At 41.3% G+C, this 15,930-nt stretch overlaps 1 long non-coding RNA gene across 2 annotated transcripts; it reads left to right on the top strand.

Annotated features, from left to right (window-relative positions):
* The first annotated feature begins 7,345 nt into the window (after positions 1 to 7,345).
* On the top strand, positions 7,346 to 14,764 carry LOC137878377 (uncharacterized). 2 transcript variants are annotated; one of them, XR_011103608.1, is made up of 4 exons: positions 7,346 to 7,552; positions 13,535 to 13,765; positions 13,849 to 13,871; positions 13,965 to 14,763. It is a non-coding gene; the product is annotated as an uncharacterized lncRNA (long non-coding RNA). The 2 variants fall into 2 exon arrangements; XR_011103607.1 differs by lacking the exon at positions 7,346 to 7,552 and having other exon boundaries at positions 11,762 to 13,765; positions 13,965 to 14,764.
* Positions 14,765 to 15,930: the final 1,166 nt, after the last annotated feature.

Below are 15,930 nucleotides of genomic sequence, written 5' to 3'. Positions count from 1 at the left end.
TAAACATGTCGGCCGAGGTGTTATAAAAAAAAGCACCCTTTTTGCCTTCAGGGTACAAGTTCTGCAATTGGGTCTTAAAGACACAAGTTCTGTTTTTTAAATCGGGAGAGTTTGATAAATTCAGAACTAAAGAAGTTCTATTATATAGTATATTTTACCATAGCTAGCACAGGTATAATATATATTAAACTTTTATAGGAAACAATATGCACACAGGCAAGTTCAATTTAACTAAAGATAACTATTTATTGGAGATGTAGATAAACAGAGGCATAGGTGAGATAAGACTAGTTGACTACAACTTGTGACGACCCTCCCACTCTGTTGGCTATGGTCCTGCAGGCATAAAAGACAGCACTTCAGGGAGTGTCTCTCTCTCTTGCAGCAGGGCCTGTTGCACCTCTTTTCATTTATGCTTTATGTTTATGTAACTCAAATAAACTGTTTTTGGGTTAGATATGTGTGTGTGGCCTCCCTTTTTGTTGCCAGCCTTGAGCCAGGTGGTAACAAATGGGGGCTCGTCCGGGATCTAGAAAGGTTAGGACTAGGAAATTGTTAAATGTAACCTTGTTAAAGGGAGTTTAGTCCACACAGATTTTTTTGGTTAAACTGTGTTTTCTGACTTGCTGTTAGTAGTACAGGCTTGTGAGTCATTTGGAACCCTTTTCCTGGTAGGCATAAGCAATGAGGGGCACTAGCTGTCTGTCATTGACCCTTTTTTTGTTTTTGTTTGTTGTTTTTGTGCAGTAAGTGGTTAGAGCAATGGCTCGGGGGCACTTCCATGACTGTCTAGGTGATTTTCAGCTTGCTGAAGGTTAACCGGGTTACTGGGTTCTGTGCTTAATTCATCCTGCCACTAACCTGCATGAAGTCTAGGGATGAGTTACTCAGCTAGCCATGGTCAGGCAGTTAGTCAGAGGAATTGGGGTTCCTTATTTAAAGCAGCCTGTCATCCTTTAGTTTTGTGGTGGAAAACTTTGTATCAGTTGTGAATGTGGTTTGTTGGAAAAGTGCCTGAAAGGTTGCAGGTGAACTGGTAAAATGGCTTCCATTGAAGACTTTGTTCAGTCTCCAAATGGTGATTTGCTAAATTCTTACAAAAAAGATCAGCTCTTGAAATTAGCAGACCATTACAGTGTTGAACTTCCTAAAAAGTTGAATAAAGATGAATTGTTGGCCACATTAAAGGATCACTTGTTGGAGAAAAAAGTGTTGCCTGTCACAGTGGGGATTGCAAAGTCACCTGTAGGAATTGATACATTTTCAGAGGTAGCTTCCCCCGAGGTGAGTGAGTTGGTCAAAGTTTACAAAATGGCCCCTGTTTTGACTGGACTTGGAATCGGTTTGACATTTGAGCAACAAAAACAACTTATCTTGCTACAAATGTAAGAGGAACATAAAAATACTGTGGAGTTAGAAAAGTTAAGGCAAGATTCACATCTTCGGGAGGTTGAACTAGCCCATGTTCAGGCAAGACAACAGTTAGAGTTGGAGCGATATAAGCTGGAGCTTATGAGTGAAGGAAAGCTTAAGGCTGATCCAACCAAGGTAGGAGATTCAGTTCCTGCTTTTCCCTCATTTGATGTTGCTGTTAACTTGCGGTTAGTTCCAAAGTTTAATGAAAGGGATCCTGACATTTTCTTTGTTTTGTTTGAACGTTTAGCAGAGGCACAAAATTGGTCGGATGCTGAGCGTACTCTTTTGCTTCAGTGTGTGCTCACTGGCAAGGCCCAGGAGGCTTTTTCAGCCTTGAGTGTTACTGATAGTGGTAGCTACCAGTTGGTTAAAGCTGCTGTACTTAGGATATATGAATTGGTACCGGAAGCTTATCGCCAGCGGTTCAGATCACTCAGAAAAGAAAAGCAGTCTCACATTGAGTTTGCTCGTGATTTAACCACTAATTTGAATCGCTGGTGTGCTGCTTCACAGGTAAATACTATGGAGGACCTGGAGGAATTAATCTTGCTTGAACAGTTCAAAAATGCTTTGCCTGACCGTGTTGTTACCTACATTCAGGAAAGGAACGTATGCAAGGTTACAGATGCTGCCAGATTGGCAGATGAGTTTGTCCTGACTCATAAAGGATTCTTTGGTGAGAACCGTGGTCGTGGAGATTTTGGCTTCAGAGAGAGTAATGTGGGAGCCAACTCCAGTAAGTTTTGGTCAGAAGGGACAGAAAAATTTTCCGTTAAGGCAGACCGGAGTTTACGGGGAAAGATGGACCCCAATTGTGTCTGTAATTATTGTTTTGGCAAGGGTCACTGGCGAAATGAGTGTCCAATGTTAAAAAAAAAAAAAAAAAATCAAAGCCTGTTTTTTTACCAGCAAAACCATCTGGGGCTGCTGTGTCTTTGCCTGCTGAAGAAAGAGACCGTGCCATTGCTGCCGTGCGGGCACACACGAAACCTTCTTCACTGAGTCAGACGAAGACGGTTCCAGTTTTGGATCAAGAACAGACAATTTCTTCAGCTCATCAGGAGATTGACCCTGGTTATGCTGCATTTGTGTCTGATGGTTATGTTTCACTGGTAGGAAATGAGATAAAATTACCTGTAAAAATATTAAGAGATTCAGGGGCTCTGGAATGATTTATTTTGGAATCTGCGTTGAATTTCTCTCCTGAAACGGACGCTGGTTGCAGTCCGAGGGATGGGTTTGACAGTTTTTTCTGCGCCACAGCATAATTTGACGTTGGTCTCAAATCTGGTCCAAGGTGATGTGATCATGGCAGTGCGCCCTTCGTTGCCTATGGGGGGAATACACGTCATCTTAGGAAATGACCTGGCTGGCAGTCAGGTGTGGCCTGATGTGTCAGTGGATACTCTATCCTCCCAGGTAGAAGAGTCCGAGTCCTCCAAAACACCTTCTGCTGTACATCCCACCTGTGCAGTGACGCGTCCTATGAGCAGGCCTAGTGGCGATTCCAGTTCTGCACATTCAGATAAGAAAAGAATGTCTGTTTCCTGTGCCTGCTTTCCCCTTGCCTGTGTCTTGCAGTGACCTTCAGAAAGAGCAAAAACATGACCCAACACTTCAGGCTCTGTACAACCGGGTTCTCCAGGATGACGAGGTGGAGAGTTCAGTCCATGGTTATTTTCTCCAAGATGGCCTGTTGGTGAGGAAATGGGTTCCCCAGGGAGAGGGTTTTATGGGAGAAGAAACTTTACAAATTGTTCTACCCTCTAGTGTGAGACTTGCTGTACTTCAGACTGCTCATGATGGAGTTGCAGGTCATTTAGGGGTAAGAAAAACCTATGATAGTTAGGCGACACTTTTACTGGCCTCTTTTGAAAAGAGACATTTCTGCTTTCATTAAAACTTGCCACGTATGTCAGTTGACTGGAAAACCAAATAAGACAATAAAGCCTGGTCCTTTGTATCCTATTCCAGTTGTGGAACAACCATTTGAGCATCTGATCATTGACTGTGTTGGTCCCTTGCCACGCTCCAAAGCTGGTAGTAACTTTTTGTTCACAGTGATGTGTCGGGCTACACGCTATCCAGCTGCATATCCTCTCAGAAACATTACCACTAAGTCTATTGTAAAGGCGCTGACACAGTTTATGTCTATTTTTGGCATCCCAAAAATAATTCAATCGGATCAGGGGTCTAACTTCAGTTTAAAGTTGTTTGCAGAAGTGTTGAACCAGTTAAATGTCAAACATTCTCAGTCCAGCGCATACCATGCCCAGAGCCAGGGGGCTCTAGAAAGGTTTCACCAAACAATGAAGTCCCTCCTCCGTGCATATTGCACTGAGTTGGACCGTGACTGGGAGGAGGGGTTACCTTGGTTGATGTTAGCAGCCAGGGAGGTGTCTCAAGAGAGCTTGGGTTTTAGTCCCAATGATTTGGTCTTTGCTCACACAGTGCGAGGCCCTTTAGCGTCCCTACACAGGGACTGGAAAGCTGGGGAGGCCCCAAAAAACTTAATAGATCATGTAAATGGTTTTAAGCACCGGCTGTACCAGGCAAATAAAATGGCGAAAGAAAACCTACAGGCAGTTCAAAATAAAATGAAGAGTCTGTATGATCGACGTGCAGAACGCTGTGAATTTAGTGCAGGTGATCAAGTTCTGGCACTTTTGCCTTTCGTTGGCTCTCCTTTCCAGGCTAAGTTCTCTGGTCCCTATACAGTGACCCGAAAAGTGTCTGACCTAAATTATTTAATCGCGACCCCTGATCGAAGGAAGTCTGTGCAGCTCTGTCACATTAACTTGTTAAAACCCTACTTTGCCCATTCACTTGTGCCAGGTCCTGGGTCGGGGTGTGCCGCTGTTGCTGCAGTGGTTCCAGCTGGTAATTCACCTCCACCTCTTGATCCGACAGAGGAATATGAAGAAGAGTGTTATACACCAGATGATGTCATTTTGAAGGGACGTTTAAAAAACTCTGAGTCACTTGCCAAGCTGGATGTAATGTTGAAACATTTACCTGAACCAAAGCGAACAGAGTTGGTGGATCTTATAAAAGGTTATCCTTGCCTGTTTGCTGATACCCCTTTTCGTACTCATCTTATGGAACATGATATTGATGTGGGAGATGCCCAGCCAATTAGACAACACTTTTATCGTATGTGTCCAGAGAAACGAGAACATTTAGAAGCAGAGGTCGGATATATGCTGGAGAACAACATTGCTGAGCCATGTTTATCTAGTTAGTCGTCCCCATGCTTACTTGTTAAGAAGCCAGATGGAACATTTAGACCATGTACGGATCTCCGAAAGGTTAATCAAGTGACTAAGCCGGACTCTTTTCCACTGCCACGTATGGAGGACTGTGTGGACCAGGTTGGCTCTGCTAGGTTCGTCAGTAAGTTTGACCTACTTAAAGGTGTAATGGTATTTTTTTACGTAGTATATATTTCTCCTCAGTATATTGAATTCATGCATAAGTCATTTTGCTCTGGACTTTGTTGAACTTCACCGTGTCTCTGTTGTGCAAAAGAATAATTCTCCCTTGCCTGTTCACATAGATAACTAACTGTGTTGTATGAGATTGTTCCATGCCAAGGCCTTTGGGCCGCTTGTTTTGGTTGCTGGCCGTTTGTTTTCACTTGTTGTTCCATCAGTCTGAGACCAAAAGTCTGAGACCGAAACGTCTGTAACATCGGCCATCAGCCCCCACCTTTGCTCATTCTGTATAAAGAAAGCTTGTTCACTTTTTTCGAGGTTCTTCCTCACTGAGACTGTACGCATTCTGTTGTGATGATTGAACCTTCTCTGCGCAGAGAATAAATACTTAAAAGACAACCTGGTTTTTGGTATTATGTATTTCAGCATTAGAAGACTCACGCAAAGCGGGTATAGGATTTTTTTTTTCCACCACAATTGGCGTCACGAACAGGATCCCTTGCAAGATCGTCAGGAGCCAACAGGGATCGGTGAACTGGCCCATCTGCCTCTGCGTACCTCCAGACAAAATTAAGAGAGAGAGGCCCGATCCCTGTCCTGGTCGTCTTCACTGGGATCCTGAAGGACCCGTTGAGCCCAAATAACTACAAATTCTCATTTGGTGAGTCGCTGAAATTATTAAAAATAATCGTATGAGTGAAATTGATCCTGGAAGACCATATCGTGAGACTGAAAAGCAAATATGTCTATTATTGTTCACATTGGGGTTTTTAATTTTGTTTTGTGGGTTTTATTGAGGATGTTGGCGCAACTCGCATTTTAGTAATTTAGCATTTTTCTGAGCAGTGACGATTGGGTAGCTGGAAAACAAGGGTGAGTGTTTGGGATTTAGAGCTAAACACTGAAGTCCTTTGACCCGTAGATAACGAGGCAGGGATGAGTGTCTAGCGTTGCATGTTGCAGACCTTCGAGGGAGGTACGCTAAGCGCTGAAGTCCTTGGACTTGTAAAACGAAAGTCTGTAAGTAAATGTTGTCTAAAAAAGGAGAACTGGAAAACAAGGATGAGTGTTTAGTGTTGCATGTTGCAGACCTTGGAGGGAGGTACGCTAAGCGCTGAAGTCCTTTGACCTATGCTGGGAAACAGAGGTGAGCATTTAGCGCCTGCTCCATCTTGGGGTTAGGCGGTAAGCGCTAAAGTCGCTTGACCAAAGAGACAAAGAGTCCGTAAGGACAACTGCGTCTATATAATGGCTTAGACTGGGAGGCTAGAGCAACGGCTTTTATTCAGATTGTGCCAGAAACAAATCTTGAAACTCACGGTGACGACTGTGTTTATATTGTTGAAAGAGATACGCGCGATAGACCCATATAAGTGAAAAAGTGAAGATATGGGGGCTAGTAAGAGTAAATGCCAGGTTACTCCGCCTGATGGGCCCAATGTCATGTTCATGAAAAGCAAATATGGGGAGTGAGTTGCCGGCATCCAAACAAATGAGTAAACGAAAATGGTTTTCCTGCGGGAGGTTTATTCAGTCTCAATCTGATACAGAAATTATACACAGAGTTGAAAAAAAAAGAGAATGATATGAAAAAAAATATATAATAAAAATAAAGGTGAAACATTTGGAAATGATAAAAAGTCATATAATGAACCTGAGCAGCCCGATGCCAAGGTCTTACCTCCAATAATAAAATACATGTGGGACAAAGATAATCAGACGGCCTAACAATTGGAAGAATGGATAAAATTGGGGGTTCCCTGGAAAAGGCAACTTAAGCCTACGACAAAAATTGGATCAACTCAAACCGTATCTGGAGCAGAGAGGAAAAGGCGAAGCAGAAACAGATGAAGTGATGTCCAAGAGGTAAAGAAAGAAACAGATGTATTTGAATAAGACACATACAACTGATAGAAAAGGAAAATATACTGCTGAACTTTGTTTTTGTTTTTTGTTTTGTATTTGTTTTACATAGTCGAGTGGATCCTGATCTGGTCTCCGCAACGCCGTTGCTGTATGCTCCCCAGGCACAAACAACATTCCAGCCAAACTCAACACTCCAAGGGTGAAGAAGAACGAGACTCATCAAAATCTACAGGCACCATGTCAACGCCCACAGCTACAAGCCCGTCAATGAACACTGGTGACAATATGAACCGGAACTGGAGAGTTCAAAGAGCAACTTCACAGAATTCAGGAGAACTATGACCTCCTTTGTGCGTTATCATAAAAGAGGTGCGGCATTCACACCAGCCGTAATCAACCTGGAATATGTTATATACGACAGAACTTTGTAAGAAGGCTTCCCTGCCATCTATGAATCTGAAAAACATCACACTAAAGAGAATTGTGTGATATGGAAGACTGCAACCATATTACAAGATGCTGAACACGCTGAGAAGCAGTACAGCGACAGAGAACAAGCAAAGACTTTCGTCAGTGCAAACGTCAGGATGCCCAGCTGACAATGGAACCAGGCCATGACAGGCGAGGAGGAAAATTTACTTTGGAAAACAGACACCGGCTGAAAACTTTGTGTGCCATAAAAGTGGCAACTTGGACATTGTCTAAGGGACGGCCCACAATCTCTATGGAGGCAGGACTGGTGGGAGGGCTCAACATCAGCAGTCAAGGGGAGGAGCAGGTGCGGCGGGGCGGACCTCAGTGATGGACCATTCGACGCACACGCATTACAACAGAGGGTGAGTTAACTTTAGATTCTGCCTATGACAAACTTGTACATCAATACACACATTAGAAACCATACAAACACCACTCAACCCACATGCCAGATGTACTCGAACAAAAATTTAGTTTTTAGAAAGTTACCACAAGACACGCTAACTATTAAAGGTAAATATGTTACATTTTTGATTGGCTCAGGAGAATACCAATTAGTGAAATGTACACAAAGCCCTTATCCTGTATATTAGATAACATCACAGACAAACATTCATTTCTACTGTCTGATCACTGCCCTATAAATTTGGTAGGTAGAGAAATTATGTATGATGGACATTTATTGGACAGAAAATGCTGCTGCTGTCTCTGTTTCTCTGTCTCCCACACAATCTGAGTTGTTTAAGAGGGAGTTCACACATGTGTCCTATGCACGAGGCCCATTATTGGAGATGGAAGGACATGTCTGACTGGCTGCACAGTAAGACTCAACTCACATCAGTAATATGTATATAGAATATGATGTACATCAATGTTAACAGTAAAAGAGTAACTCAACTTATGTTTGATACACACACACACACACACACACACACACACACACACACACACACAAACACACACACACACACACACCATGGTTTGAAATGTTCCGTCTGTAAACATGGCTGAGCTGTCTGAGGTGCCTTCCTCTCTATGGTCTGCACACAAATATGACGTAGGACTGGTGAGGGGTGTGACACCCTTGGTGGTTCACCCAAAATCTGATTTGTGATGATTCTCTGGTGGTGCGCACACCAATCTTTCCGGTAAAGAAAATTCGAGACCTGGGGGAACCGACTGAGTGACGATTTGTCTAAGATTCACAAGCAGTTAATGCTTTGGTGCACCGCGAGCACCTCAAATTTCTAATCCACACCATTATGTCACTCATCCCTCCAGACACAGTTTTTCCGTCTTCGACTTGGCCAATGCTTTTTTTTATATTTTTATTTCTGTACCTGTGCACAAAGTCAATTTTGGGTAGCTTCTAATTTAAAGGGACCCCGTGTCCTCAGGGATATCCAGAATGCCCTGCCGTTAATTAAACAGTGTCTTGAGAGACAATCTGGCTAATTTATAGTTACCAAATGGTTCTGCCTTGTTACACTATGTTGATGACATCATGATTTGCAGCCCCACAGAAGAAGCATGCAGATTAGAGTAATTTACAATTACAGTTATCCTACTTAATTTTTGGCTGCAAATGGTCACAAGGCTATCCGTCCAAATTGAAATTTGCTCTGGATAAAGTTTCATATCTGGGACATGTGATCACAGCAGAGGGCAAAACTCTCTCTCCCAAGAGAATACAGGCAATTCAAAATGTGCCTAAAACACAACCAAGAAACAAATGATGAGCTTTATATGAATGACGTCATATTAGATCAGTGGATCCTAAACTACTCAGAAAGAGAGGCATCCCTCTCTTCCATGATTCATGGTAAACATCTTTCTGTGCAGAACAAACTGACCTGGACTGACTGCTCGACTGCTGCTTTAATGACATAAAGGACGCTTTACTGTCAGCTCCGACACTTGGACTACCTAAACTTGACACACCGTTCACACAGTACGTTGACCAAAGAGACGTTTACATGACATCAGTTTTTACTCAGGAACATGGGGAGCTCATGGTTCCTTTCTGCCGTTTCACACATTAGATTAATACATTAGATGTGCCTACCATTATTGTGGAACGATGTATTATCCATTATTGTATTAATATGTTTAGCTCTATTAATCTTGAATACAGAACTCATGTAACTCTGTAACTCATGTTGCTTTATAAATAAGAGGGAAAAGGTAACTAGAGTAAAGACAAACTTTTGAATTCATAGTCACCATGAATAAACAGAGATATTCCACCTCCAGATCCATCCTCTCTTGCATGGTGAACTGAACTGTATTTTGCTATTTTAAAGATGTATCTAGAGTCCTCAGTAAGCCATGTTTCTGAGAGGGCAATAAATGCAAATTCATGCTTAAGTAAAGACAAATAATGAATTAATTTGTCATAGTTGCTAGGAAAACTTCTTATATTCAGATGACAAGTAAAGAATGTATTCCCTAAAACTGTCTGTTATGAAATGTGATGCTCACACTAACGCTTCTGATCCCATTTCAACAGGAAATGCTGCAGCTGATGCTACGACTAAGCAAGCGTTTTTTAATTTTTATTATCAGGTTACTCTTTTTAGCTCACAACACTCATGCTAGGTGAGCCTACAGAAATATCCCTCACTTATGATATTCAATTATTGCAGACAATTGCCACATGCTCTCTTCCAGTAGTACGCTAAATTAGCTCACAGCAGAGATAACATGGTACAGGGGAGATATGTAGTATGTGTGTTATCCACATTTTGTACAGAATTTAATATTCAGCAACGTTGTTTAAAACCACAACCTTTGTCTAAAAGACTACCAAAATCCCAGTCTTCTAACAGTGATAAGAGATTGAATAAGATTGAATCTTATACTTTTACTTTGTAACTGTCCCATGCAGGTTATAATCCCTTTCTTCAACTGGTCATCAAAATCTTGATGCATCATCAAAGCAAATAAAAACACCATTTAAATACAATGAGTACAAACGTTTTAGAACATTTTGCACCTCTTATACTAAATCTAAATTTTGCACTACTGTTTATTTTAGCTTAGTTAATGATACCATTCTATTTCATTGTATACACTACTGTGCATGTTTTTTGTATATATTCTATAGTTTTACTCTGCCATTTTTATTGTATATATTGTGCATTTTTATACTTTAAACTTTAATTTTTTTACTCTGTTACTTTAATTGCTTTAGTATATTTTCTGCTGCTGTAACAAACACATTTCCCCTTGCAGGATGAATAAAGTATCTACTATCTAAACTCTCAAGATAACATGATGACATGATGAGCTGAGCCTCTACATTAAATAATATAAATATCACTGTATTCAAATTGGTTGTTAACTGGCATTAAGGAATATAAAAGAATTGCAGCAATAAATATTTGTATTTTATTAAGTTATTATTAGGAATTACAATACGTTATGATGTATCACAGCAGGGATTTATCAGAATAGACGAAGTAGTATCATTCATCTGTAGATTTCAGGATTTTAAGACTAGACTTAAAGTAACGGTCAGTGGAAATAAAGCAAAGAAATATGGAATGTTATTGTATTAATTCAGCATGGTACACAAAAGAGTGCAGTTTTTTGTATTTTAAAGAAAATGTATTGTTTGCTAACAACGCATCGAGCACCTAAGTAACGGCGATGGAAGGCAGATCTCCAGCACCATGGCACACATTCCACGGTCCGGGGGGGTGTGGCCTAAGAGGTTCAATGTGTTTTCTGTATTTTTGTGCAATAATAATTGTGTTTCCTAATAATTGATGCATGAGAAACCATAGCAACCAAATAACATAGAACCAAAAACCAGCAACCATCAAATTAAAGAAACGGTTCGTAATTTAACTAAACGGCAAATAACATGTGATATGAATACACTACATTGATTTAAATTGGCCCTAGACATGCTGTTAGAAAAGAAGGAAAAAGGCCAATCCTGCAACATGTGACTTGTTTTCAATGCCCGACTGTTTTCCTCCCTTTGATGAGTAGTACTTTAATAGTGACATTTCTGCGTAATACTTATGTTTATTATTACAGCTTGTTATCTGAGAAATATGATCTCATAAAACAGCTAGTGCTTTTGTTTAGTTTACCTGATAAAGTAATCGATTAAACTGACACTTGATTCTGAATGTGCATTATGGTAATATGATAGAATTTCTTACAAATCGTTTAAGTTGTTTGATTATTGTTTGTTATGAAACTCACTGATATGTTGTCTTATGATACTGTTCAACAGAGAGGTCCAGTGTTTGTGTTTCACCCCGTCTCAGGAGACTTCTCTTCCCATGTTCATGTTAACATTCCCTAGCTTGCTACAACATAGATTTGCTTACAATTTAAAAAAAACAAACAGCTAATGCCTTAACCTTATTGAGTAATGATGTGCCTATGTAAACCATTTTGAGTATTATGTGTTGATGTTTTGATATGCCCCTGATTGATGACAGGCTACAACGAAATCTGTGTTTTCAACACCTTAATTATTCTGTCTACATGTCAGTCAACTTCTCTAGTCTCGCCTGCCAATGTTAACCAAACTAACTAGTGAAATATCCAGATGATGGTACGTGTCAATCCGTCTGTTAGACTGTCCTTTAGTGCGAACCATCAACAAATCAGTGTCCCATCCACTCCTCCTGTATTCCCATGAGCACTCTGTTCTAACGACTGCACAATTAAACACTTTTCCCAACTATGATAAAGATTGTTCCCTCCACAGGCTTGGTGTTTTCACTACTAATGATGCCCTTAACTAAAATCGTTATGAAATATTATTGACTTATGTTCTCACTTCTAGCAGAGAATATATACTATTGTAGTGATCTAATGTAATGATCAAGGGGAGGATTGTAATGGTAATTTTTTACGTAGTATATATTTCTCCTCAGTATATTGTATTCATGCATAAGTCATTTTGCTCTGGACTTTGTTGAACTTCACCGTGTCTCTGTTGTGCAAAAAAATAATTCTCCCTTGCCTAATGAACAAGGTGGTGTCTGGGTTGGTCAGGTGTGCTGTGTATTTGGATGATGTGGTGATTTATAGTGACACTTGGGAGACTCATCTTCAGCGCATTAGAGCGTTGTTTGACCGTCTTGCCTGGGCTTGTCTAACCATTAATCTGGCTAAATGCGACTTTGCTAAGGCAACAGTAACCTACCTGGGAAAACTTGTTGGACAAGGGCAAATACGCCCAGTAAGAGCAAAGGTGTTGGCAGTTGATCAGTTTCCTGTTCCCACTACAAAGAAAGAACTTTCTCGTTTCTTGGGTATGATTGGGTACTATCGTGGGTTTTGTAGAAACTTTTCCACAGTAGTTTCTCCACTTACTTCTCTTCTCAGCCCAAAGGTTAAGTTTGAGTGGTCTCTCACTTGTTGAGACTGCCAAGTTGTTGTTGTGTTCTGCCCCTGTCTTAGCAGCCCCCCAGATGGACCAGCCGTTTTCGCTGTATGCGGATGCTAGTGAGGTGGGAGCTGGGGCTAAATTAATGCAGGACAATGGAAGTGGTGTTGACTGCCCGGTGAGTTTCTTTTCTAAGAAGTTCAACTCGCACCAGTTAAATTACTCCATCATTGAAAAGGAGGCACTGGCACTGATCTGGGCATTGAAGCATTTTGAGGTTTACGTGGGGGGTGGAGTAAGACCTTTGGTGGTATATACTGATCATAACCCCCTAACCTTTCTCCATTCACTCCAAAACCTAAATCAAAGGCTGATGCGTTGGTGTCTTTTCCTTCAGCCATATCATTTAGATATACGGCATGTAAAAGGCACAGAAAATACAATGGCTGATGCCATGTCCCGAGCTGTAACCGTTTAAGTTAACTTGTGTTTTGTGTACTCCCTGCAGTGTCTCTGTCTGTCTGTCTCTGGTTTTCTCCTCTCTCAAATTGCTTCTCAGGTACCAAAGTTGCAGAGGGGAGGATACTGGATGGTCATGTTTGAGATTGCCTGCAGTGAGAACCCAAATCTTAAGGGAGGGGGTGTGACGACCCTCCCACTCTGTTGGCTATGGTCCTGCTGCATGATGGTTTCCTGGTGGGAGAAGCTGGGATAGTCACCTGCTGATACCAGTCCATCTGATTGGAGCCTCCAGGAAGGCATAAAAGACAGCACTTCTGGGAGTGTCTCTCTCTCTTGCAGCAGGGCCTGTTGCACCTCTTTTCATTTATGCTTTACGTTTATGTAACTCAAATAAACTGTTTTTGGGTTAGATATGTGTGTGTGGCCTCCCTTTTTGTTGCCAGCCTTGAGCCAGGTGGTAACAAACTCTATCAGTCACATCGTTGTACTCTCTGTATTAATTGAGCCTTACTTCCGTGTGTGCTAGAACCAGACTCAGGCCACAGAAAAACAGATCAGAGAGGAGTTTGAGCAGCTGCGAGAGTTTCTGCAGAAGGAAGAGACGGCTCGACTGGCTGCCCTGCAGCAGGAGGACGAGGAGAAGAAGGAGCTGGTGAGGAAGAAGTCCGAGAGCATCACCAGAGGTATCCTCACCTTCTCGCACGCCGTCATAGCCATTGAGAATGAGATCGCTTCCAGTGATGCTCTCTTCCTCAAGGTAAGTGTTTGCAAATGTTTTTCTCTGAATTCATCTAACCATGCAAACAGTTTGGAATACTCTCTTTTTCCTCTTGATTTCAGAATTATACCAACACAAAGAAAAGGTAACAGCTTTATTGTCTTCTGCACCTGTCTACCAGATAAAGCTTTCTAGTGGTTCAGTAATGATAGATTTCTGTGTGTGATTGTTCTCACAGAGCACAGATACCACAGAATGATCCAGAAAAAGTGTCGGGCGCTCTTATAAATGTGGCCAAGCATGTCAGTTCCCTTAAGTACCATGTGTGGGAGAAGATGGCGGAGCTGGTTCAGTACAGTAAGCACATTTGGTGACACGTTGGTGACCTTCTCCAACCCTGTCAGCATGACGCCCATCTACGCCTTCACCGACTTCTTCACTGAGAAGATGTACCCCTTCTTCTGCCCTGGAGCCAACATAAACGGGAACAACCCCAACCCGCTTAAGATCTGCCCCGCCAAGGTGGCTGTGTGGAACAGTGCCTCATGGTGATTTGAAAAACAAACAAAGGAAAACTCAAAGTGTATTTCAAATTCAAGAAATCACCAAAGAGTGTATCAACAAAGTACACACTTATGTGTAAAATGAGCATGATGTAGGCGAAATAATGAGCACAAGTATTGGTTTATTTCACTTTCATTTAGTGATTGACTGCAGTTTATGAAGTGGTTGCTTAAAGCTACCAGGGCAGGGTATTGCCCTGATAGGTCAGGACAAGACGAGTTTGGAAGGAGACTGTGGTTAATCAAAAAACCCTCTGTTATGTCTGAGGTACACAGTGTACCTTGTCTAAGTGAAAGTTCAGAGAGTAGGATGTCTCTGAAGGGGGGGGGACTTATAGCAGAATGGAGGTCTAAAGTAATGTACGGTACTATTGTGAAGTTAGTTGACTCCGGACAGCTCGGTTTACTTGTATACTTTGTGATACAAATAAATCTGCGTGAACTGAAGAAAATCTAATTTCTTGTGTTCTGTGGGTGTTCGTTACGGAGTTCCATAGTGAGATCCTGTGGTGTCTCACCAGGAGTTAGATAGAAAACAGTTACTGAGCCAGCAGTTAGGTATTGAGTTTCAACATGAGTCATAAAGTCAAAGACCTGCTTGAATACGTTTTATTGTTGTTTAGCTGTGTCAGACTGACTTATATATTTCACATACTCTGCATGCTTTTATGTTTTGTACTTCTGACATGGATATTTTTTAGTGTCTAACAATGCAGCATAATCTTGTCTATAGTCCATGTTTCTATTTAATACAGTTATCCCTCATTTTATTGGCTTTGTATGTGTTGATTTGAGAGCCTCTGTGTTGCATGTCTTGTTAGTACTTGACAATGTAGTATAAGAGTCTTCTGAATGATGATACTACTTATATTAATATTCTTATTTCATTGTTTCTGCACACTTTGTAAAGCGTAAATATTGCATAACTTTGTAAATTTAATCTTATATTCTGTTTTTAGGTTGACTTTGTAACATCTGCCTTGGGACTACAGATGAAAAATAGCCTCTTGGCTAACTCTGGCACATTTACAGCAATGTTTTTATTATTGTGCACTATCCCTTATCAAATAAACCAATAAATTTAAAAAAGTAAAATAAAATAAAGAAGCTAATCATCAACGAGGGGAAAAAAAACACTACAAGACTCACCTCAGCCCTGGGTCCATCTGGTTCCCTGCAGCAGGCGAACAGCTTTCTCACTGGACAGGAGCCCTCAACCACTTGCTTAACCATTTCCAGGCCCAGGCCTCTGTTGGCTCCTGTGATAAGCACGCTGACTGCTTGAGCTGCCATTTCTTCTTCCTCAATTTGCAATTCTTCGTCTGAGCTCTTGCAGAAAACCTCTGTTTAATGCATGGTTGTTAGCCTGGCCACACCCACATTCTCAATTCACAAAGTGTGTGTATACTATCTAACAGAAAGACACCCCTAGGAGACAAACAGAAAAAAAGATGCAAATGGTAATGTACCAAAGGTGTGGTTCAAACATCCAAGATGAAGTGGAATGTCGTTCATGTTGGCTTTTTTAAAGCTCAAAGAACAATAGAGCAAAGCAAGACAAAGAGCAAAGGACTGGTGTTGAACATAAAAGGTCCAGTGAACTTACTTCTAGTTAAAGACAAACTGTCCATGTTGTCCACA

This window comes from Cebidichthys violaceus, unplaced genomic scaffold (genome assembly GCF_023349555.1).
Source record: "Cebidichthys violaceus isolate CVI_PGR_0920_01 unplaced genomic scaffold, fCebVio1.0.p SCAF_23, whole genome shotgun sequence".
Classification (NCBI taxonomy): domain Eukaryota; kingdom Metazoa; phylum Chordata; class Actinopteri; order Perciformes; family Stichaeidae; genus Cebidichthys; species Cebidichthys violaceus.
This window is presented reverse-complemented; position numbering and strand designations above follow the sequence as displayed.